Below are 8,029 nucleotides of genomic sequence, written 5' to 3' on the forward strand. Positions count from 1 at the left end.
TGCCTGTCTGCACTGAACCATAATCTCAACAGTTGAGATTATTTGGAGATGAGTCTTCCTTCTGAAGTCAAATGAGTATATACCCATCTAGAGGTGCCCTCCTCTTCCCCCATCCAAACCATTTCCCCAGACAGAGAGTTATTGATAACTTGGGCTAGATCTACACTAGGGGATAAGTTCGAATTGAGATATGCAACTCCAGGTTGTTTATCTTGGGTCAAAGTATCTTAAATCGAATTTTGGTGCCATCCACACCATGCAAAGTTGAAGAGAGCTCACTCTTCCTTTGACTTCACTTACTCCTCGTAGAAGCAGGACTATCCACATCAACAAGAGCACGCTCTCAGCTCAGATGAGTGTGTCTTCACTAGACCCGCTAATTCGAACCCCAGAAAATTGACTTCAGCAGCTTCGATCTTCTCTGTAGCGTAGACATGGCCTTGGAGACCTGGCTAACCAGCCACAATTCCAGGCCCTAGCACAGAACCATCAATGGCCCCCCACATCCACATAGGCTCTGCCCATGTACATGTGGTCCACCTGACGTTTGGGTGCTGCTTCACTTGTGCTGGTTGGTGCCCAGCAAGCTGCTTGCTGTACTTCTCCACGTGCTCTTCCAGTGTGGCCAGGGATTCCAGATGCCCACCCAGGGAGGCTGTCAACTTTCTAATTGCACAAACACAAAGACCTTTACTTTGCCCTACCCTTGTCCTGAGGCCACAGCCCGTCCTACCCCTTCTCCAAGGCCGCACTCCACTCACTCCATCCCCCCCCTTCCTCCATTGCTGGCTCTCTCCCACTTTCACTCACTTTCACCAATCTGGGGCCGGGGGTGGGATGGGTGAGGGGCATGTGAAGCAAATATAATAGGCCAGGTAAGGGATTGGTTCCTCAAGAACCCCACTAACTCCTCCACCCCCCAAGGTCCCCATTGCTCACCACATCACCACCCCTGGGGACAAGTATAGACCAGAGTCCAGGGGAGCAGCTTGGTCTGGTGCTGGGGGGGGGGGGGTGCAAGGTTGGGGAACGACAGCAATTGGCCCAATGTAGCTGCAGGGGCAGACTGGGGCTCCTCCAATCTAGTTGGGGGGAGGCTTTGGGGCTCTAGCACACAGCATCAGGGCCTTAGGTAGAAGGGCCACAGCCATTGGACTTGCCTCCCCAAAGTGGGGGTTCACCTGCCACCCACAGGGAGGTGGTGTGGGGCTCTGGGAGGGAGTTTGGGTGTGGGCTCTGGGATGGAGCAGTGGATTGAGGTTCAGAAAAGGGTTAGGGAGCCAACACCTAGCTCAGGCAATGCCTGAAAGTGACTGGCACATCCCTCTGGGTCGGTAGTGGATCCTAAGTGTGGGAGGAGCAGATGCTGCTCCTTGACTTCAGCAGGTCCCGGGAAGAGGCGGAGGGCTGGGGGGCATCGGGTGGCTGGCTCATGGCATGCCAGGTGTAGGGTCTGCTGGCTGGGTGCTGGCAGGCTTGCACCTGGCATGGGCACTGTAGCCAGCCCGTGCTCCTTTAAGGGCTCCGGGGCTGGGAGGGGGGCAATAGAGTTTCCCTGGTGGTGCCCAGAGTGGCCTCCAGGGAAAGCTGGGGAGGGCTAGCCTCCCACTAGTTCGAATTAAGGGGCTACACAGCCCTTAATTCGAACTAGTAAGTTCGAACTAGGCTTAGTCCTCGTGCAATGAGGTTTACCTAGTTTGAACTAAGCGCTCCGCTAGTTCGAATTAAGTTCGAACTAGCAGAGCGCTAGTGTAGCGCCTATGAAAGTTAATTCGAACTAACGTCTGTTAGTTCGTATTAACTTTGTAGTGTAGACATACCCTCTGTGTGCTGGCCTCATAGCCCTTGGGGGGAAAGAAATATGCACCAATCAGGCATGTTTGGGTATTGTACATTTCAGCACAAGCCCACATGAGCTGAATAAATCTGACTTCAGCTGTCATGTAATATCCCTGGAACACCAAAAATGACATGGAAAACTTGGTAGAATTAACTTGCTGTAACATTTATTATAAATCCTCTGATGATGCTTTTGCTCATCTTTCTCCTTTAAAGCAAGGCCAAGATGTGTGCAACCACCTGGACATGGCATGAATAGCAGGGCCAACTGTAACCCCTGCTGTCAGAGAAGAAGTTCATTTATTCACTGTTGACCTACTTTCCCTCATCTGATTGCATCAATTACCAGCTAAACCAAAGTTCTCCCTTGCACTCAGGTTCCTGATTGAACTTCCTAAGAGAGCAGATTTCTAAGTAGCTCCACCCCATCAATTATAATTAGCCATCTCTTTTTTCCAGTGTTTTATATAACTCATTACAGCACCGATTCACATTTCTAATTACAAAGTTAATTTTCCCCAGCAGTCTCTTAAACTGTAGGAGTAAAATGTGATTTTTTCCCCTTTTTGTCTGAAATCAACAATGCTAGGAAGTTTTGCTCAATCATTCATTCCCGCCCCCCGGAAATAATAAAGCCTGCTCAGAAGAGACTGAGATGCAAGTAGATTTCCTTTCCCACAGATTGAAAGCTCATGGGAACAAAAAGTCTGGGCCAAAATCTCTGTTGATAGCCTCATCAGAGATACATTCAGTTATACCAGCTGAGGATATGAACTATAGGCCTTGCCTACCTAAACAGAAGATCTCCTTTGCTGCGATCAATCTTCCAGAGTTCAATTAAGCAAGTCTAGTTAAGACTCACTTAATCAAACTCAGAGGGCATCCCCCCACCAGTGCCCAGTGCTCCTGCTTTTGCAAAGAGTAAGTGAAGCTGATGGGAGTGTTTGCTCCTGTCAACCTTTCACTGTGGGGATGCTGCCATGCTCGGCTAAGGTCAGCCGACTCCTGCTAAATATTCTACGTAGCTGGAGTTGCGTATGTTAAGCCGAGCTGTCAGGTCTAGTGTAGACCTGGCCTTATTCTTTTGTTTTGTGCTGCATTCATAGAGGACAGCCTATTGTATTATTAAGACAAGCATATAAGGTGCATCTACACTGCACCCTTATTTTGAGATTACTGGTGTTATTTTTAAATAACAAAGTGAGCATCCCACACAGCGGCCCACGGAGGGAGGGGAAGAGGGGCGGGATGCTGATGTACACAGCTAGGGGGAGTGGCTGTGTATGTCACCACTCTGCCCCCCCTTCCCTTCCCGCCATGGAGCTCAGGCTGGCTGGGAAGAAGGGGGAGCGGGAAGCACTGCTGCCGGGGGGAGGGGGTGCAGCGGTGCTGGCTGGGAGGAAGGGGGGGCGGGAAGCAGAGCTGGTGGGGGTGGGGAGAGGTGCAGTGGTGCTGGCTGAGGAGATCAAGAAGAGGAACGGGCCAGCGGGAAGCAGAGCTGGGGGGCATGCAGGGGAAGATCAGGAGGAGAAGTGGGGGGGGAATCAGCCAGCCGGGAAGGGAGGGGGGGTGAGCAAATAGGCTGGCAGGGAGTAGGACTGACCTGGGCACTTTCTGCCTGTCCCGTGCAGTGTCCCAGCGACGCACAAGTGAGGAGGAGGCTTCCCCTCCTCCTCACACTCAACCGACTGAGGGCTCTCAGCGGTAATCATGGCCCCACCTCCCAGCCGGGACTCCCAGCCGCTCCCCCGCCCACGTCAGGCTTCCGTCCAGTGCGCAGCTGGAAAAATCAGAAAATACCAGACATTGCACATGTCCGGTATTTTCTGACTTTTTTACCGGACAGAGAGCACAAATACCGGACTGTCCGGCACAATGCCGGACACCTGGCAACCCTACCCACCTCTCCTCCCCCATGGCGGCCCGGCTGAGCGCGCAACACTCAGCCAAGCCACCACGGAGGGAAGGGAAGGGTGCAGGGCGGCGATGTACATGGCCAGAGGGCGGGGCCATTTATATCACTGCTCCTCCTTCCCCTTCCTCTGTGATGCTCAGCTGAGTGCTGCGCCCCTCAACTGGACCGACATGGGGAAGCCAGCGTCACAGTGGGCCATTTGGACTCCTCTGTGGCAGGAGGGGAAGGGGGGCTGAGTGGTGATGTACACGGCCTTGCCCCCGGCCGTGTACATCACCGCTCCACCCTCCTCCCTCGCGGCAGCCCAGCTGGGCAGGCAGCACTCAGCCGAGCACCACAGTGGGAGGGGAAGAGGCAGGTGAAGGGGGGTGGGGAGAGACGGAGGGGAAGAAGAGGCAGGAGGAGGAGGAGAAGAGAAAAGGAGAGTGAGAGGCAGGAGGGGGAGAAGAGAAAGAAAGAGACAGAGAGAGAGGCAGAAGGCGAGAGAGGCAGGAAGTGGAGGAGAGCTGAGACAGAGAAGGGGAGGAGGTGGAGGAGAGAGAGATAGACCGCATGAGAGACCGGAGGCTCAGGAGAGATGACCAAGGTGGAGGAGAGACCTGAAAATCCCGTCTTATGACAGGCTAATTGGCTAGTTTACACAGAATAATGGACAGCTTATTCTGAAATCTGTAAACCTCATTCTACGAGGGATAATGCCTATTCCAAAATAGCTATTTTGAAATAAGGTGTGTGTAGATGATCCACTGCCTCTATTTTGAAATAGTCCCTCACCAGGGCCATTCTAAGTTATTCCTCCCCAGTGCCTCCTGAGACTCTAAATCGAGATAGCATGTCCACATTAGGGGAGCCTGTCTCAAACTAATTTTGAGGCTTCCTTGTAGTGTGGATGTTCTATTTCAAAATAAACTATTCCTGAAGATATCTTCCGGAAGAGCTTATTTTGAAAGAAACTTGCAGTGTAGACATACCCTTGGCTGTGGCTTGGTTGTGGCTCCCTAACTCTATGCCAAGGAATAACATCTATGGGTGTAGAAGTTCCCTATACTGATTAGCTCTCACTATATTGAATATACTAGCTAATTAGCCCATCATAAGATGGGATTTTCAGGTCTCTCCTCCACATCTATCTTCTCTCCTGAGACTCCAGTCTCTTGCTCAGTCTCTCTCTCTCTCTCTCCTCCTGTCTCCCCCCCCCCTCAGCTCTCCTCCGCCTCCTGCTTCTCTCTCTGTCTCTCTCTTTCTCTTCTCCCTCTCCTGCCTCTCACTCTCTCTCCGCTCTCCTCTGTCTCCATCGGGGATGCACACCCATCCAGACCCTGCCACCTGGGAATGTATGTCACCGCCCAGCCCCCCTTCACCTCCCTCTGTGGCGCTCGTCTGACTTCTGCGCCACTCAGCCACCACACGGGAGCAAGTGGTGCAAACAGACTTTCTCTCTCTTCTCCTCCTACTGCCTCACCGTCTCTTTCTCTCAGCTCTCATCTGCCTCCTGCCTCTCTCTCCTTCTCTCTCTCTTTCTCTTCTCCCCCTCCCTCCTCTCACTCTGTGTTTCTCTTCTCCTCCTCCTGCTGCATCTCTCTCACTCTCTCTCTCGCTGTCCTCCACCTCCTCTGTTCTCCTCTCTGTCTCCTCCACGTCCTCTGTGCCTGCTCCGCTTTCCTCCTTTTGAAATCCGGCGCCCTTTCCTGACATCAGAGACGCACACTCGTCCAGGTCCTGCCCCCTGGCTGTTCCCTCTAGGCGGCACTGTTGCCTCCCGTCGTGGCACTTGGCTGACTTCTGCGCCGCTCAGCCAGGCCGCCACATGGGAGCAAGCGACGCAAGCAGCCATTTGGGCCCCACTCTCCCCATTCAGCACCCCTGTGCTGCATAGGGAGCGCAGACCCCAAACAGCTGCTTGCGCCACTTGCTCCCACACAGCGGCCCAGCTCAGTGACGTAGAAGTCAGCTAAGCACCATGGTGGGAGGCAACAGCGCCACCCAGGGGGAATAGCCAACGTTTCAATGTTACAGAGTCACAGACATTGGGCTACTATGTATATTATGAGCTAAAGCAATCCACCCAAATTGTACAGCCCAAACTGAATCATGTGATATTTCAGAACACCCCCATTCAATGAAATCAGCTTTGAAGGAGGTAAAACAGATTCATCCAAATGGCTCTAAATATTTACCATGACCAGGATGAGATAGTGTCAGTTATGGAAACATTGAAGTTTAGAGCAGTGGTTCTAATCTGACATGTTCATCTATTGTCTTATTACCTCATATGATTGGCTTTAACCCTCCTACAATAGTTTAAACTTCTCTGAAATAAATAAACCATTAAACACTTTCGGCCACAGATAAAAAATATTCAGCAAAAAAATCATTCATCTTAAACCAGCACAGTTTCAAGTTGGAAATGCTGCTGTAGTGTTTCATGTGTGCCTCCCTTCTCCTCTGTGGTCCCAGATCCTGGCCAGATTTAATCTCCCATGATAGACCACAGATTCCTCTTTTACTGAGCCATCACAGTGCATCATGGGAATCCCTGAGTACAATGGAAAACATTTTCGTTTAAGTGTTTGGGGGGAAGGGGATTCAGTCAAAGGGTGTGTCTAGACTACAGGGTTTTGTCGACAAAAGTGGACTTTTGTTGACAAAACTAAACCTGCGTCTACACTACCGCTGAGTTCTGTAGACATAACGTCGACAGAACTCAGCAGTTTTGTCGACGCTGGTAAACCTCATTTTACGAGGAATAACGCCTTTTGCTGACAGAGTTCTGTCGACAGAAGGCATTATTGCATCTACACTGTCCTTTGCGTCTACACTGTTATGTCGACAAAGCAGCTTGCTTTGTCGACAGAACTGAATGTAGTCTAGACGCTCTTTGTCGACAGAAGCTTTGTCGACAGTATCTGTCGACAAAGCTTCTGTTGACAAAACCCTGTAGTCTAGACGTACCCAAATTGTCAAATTTCCACTGATAAAAGACACTTCTTTTAAAAAATAGTTTCGCTAAAAACTGAATTTTCTATCCAAAAACAGTTTGGATGGAAAATTGCTGACCTGCACTATTTGTTGCTATCTGATGGTTGTTCAGTGGCATTTGTGAAAAATGCTGTAGATTCCACTCCTATTCTTCATGGACGAGGATTTTAAAGAAGCCAGTATCACCAACCCCATCATCTTTAGCAGGTGATCTCCTTCAAGAATCCAGGGAATTATTGGACCATGGAAACTGCTTTTCTAGGAATGCTCCTTCCAGGTCACCAGTGGCATTCACTGTAAGAAAGATTATTCTGCTTCCACCTATTATGCAGTGAAATAGGGCATTGGTTTCCAGTTCCTTGCCACTACTTCCTTTGTATTTAAAAATGTTTTTACAGGAGCATAATGCTAAGCATGACCAGTTCTAGAGTCACCATGTGATGGGGAGTAAGGTGCTTCACATTTCAATTATGCTCTCCTCCTCACCTCTGTTTCCAAATCATCATTCAGACTGGACAACTTTTTAAGTGATACCTATCTTGTAGCTCCATTAACAACAATTGGTACATTAGGTCTTATTCAATCCTACTTTAAATGCTTCTGCACCTTAGTTCAAGCAAATCAAATTTACTGTGGATCATTTGTACCACTTGAGCTGATAAAGCCAGGTTACTTTGGAGGGTAAATTACCATGAAGAGTATTAGGAGTAAAAAAGAAATGCAATTAGGATAGTTTCAGCCTAGAGGAGACAAGATTTTCTTTCTTTTTTTCTTTCTTACTTTCCATATCTTTTCCACTTTTCTTTCAAAAGAGACTTTCCTGAAATTTGGTTCGTCTACATGGGGCCAAATGTCAGAAAAACCTACTCTTTCAACACATAGAATCATAGAATCATAGAATAGAATCATAGAATAATAGGACTGGAAGGGACCTCAAGAGGTCATCGAGTCCAGCCCCCCACCCTCAAGGCAGGACCAAGCTCCGTCTACACCATCCCTGACAGATGTCTATCTAACCTGTTCTTAAATATCTCCAGAGATTCCACCACCTCCCTTGGCAATTTATTCCAATAAATTTCCTTTATGCCTCATAGAACACGGTTTACAGGGATGGCAAAAGAGCGCATCTGCTTTTCTGAAAAATTATTCAGAAAAGCAGATGCATTCCTTGGACATGGTATCCCGGAAAAGCATGCTGAATAACCTAAGGCTATGTCTATACTGCAGTTATTTTTCAGAAAAAGGCATCTTTTTCCAATATTTTTTTCGGTAGAGGTTTTTCCAACATTTGGCCCA

Source organism: Pelodiscus sinensis, chromosome 6 (assembly GCF_052426305.1).
Source record: "Pelodiscus sinensis isolate ZL-2025 chromosome 6, ASM5242630v1, whole genome shotgun sequence".
Lineage (NCBI taxonomy): Eukaryota > Metazoa > Chordata > Testudines > Trionychidae > Pelodiscus > Pelodiscus sinensis.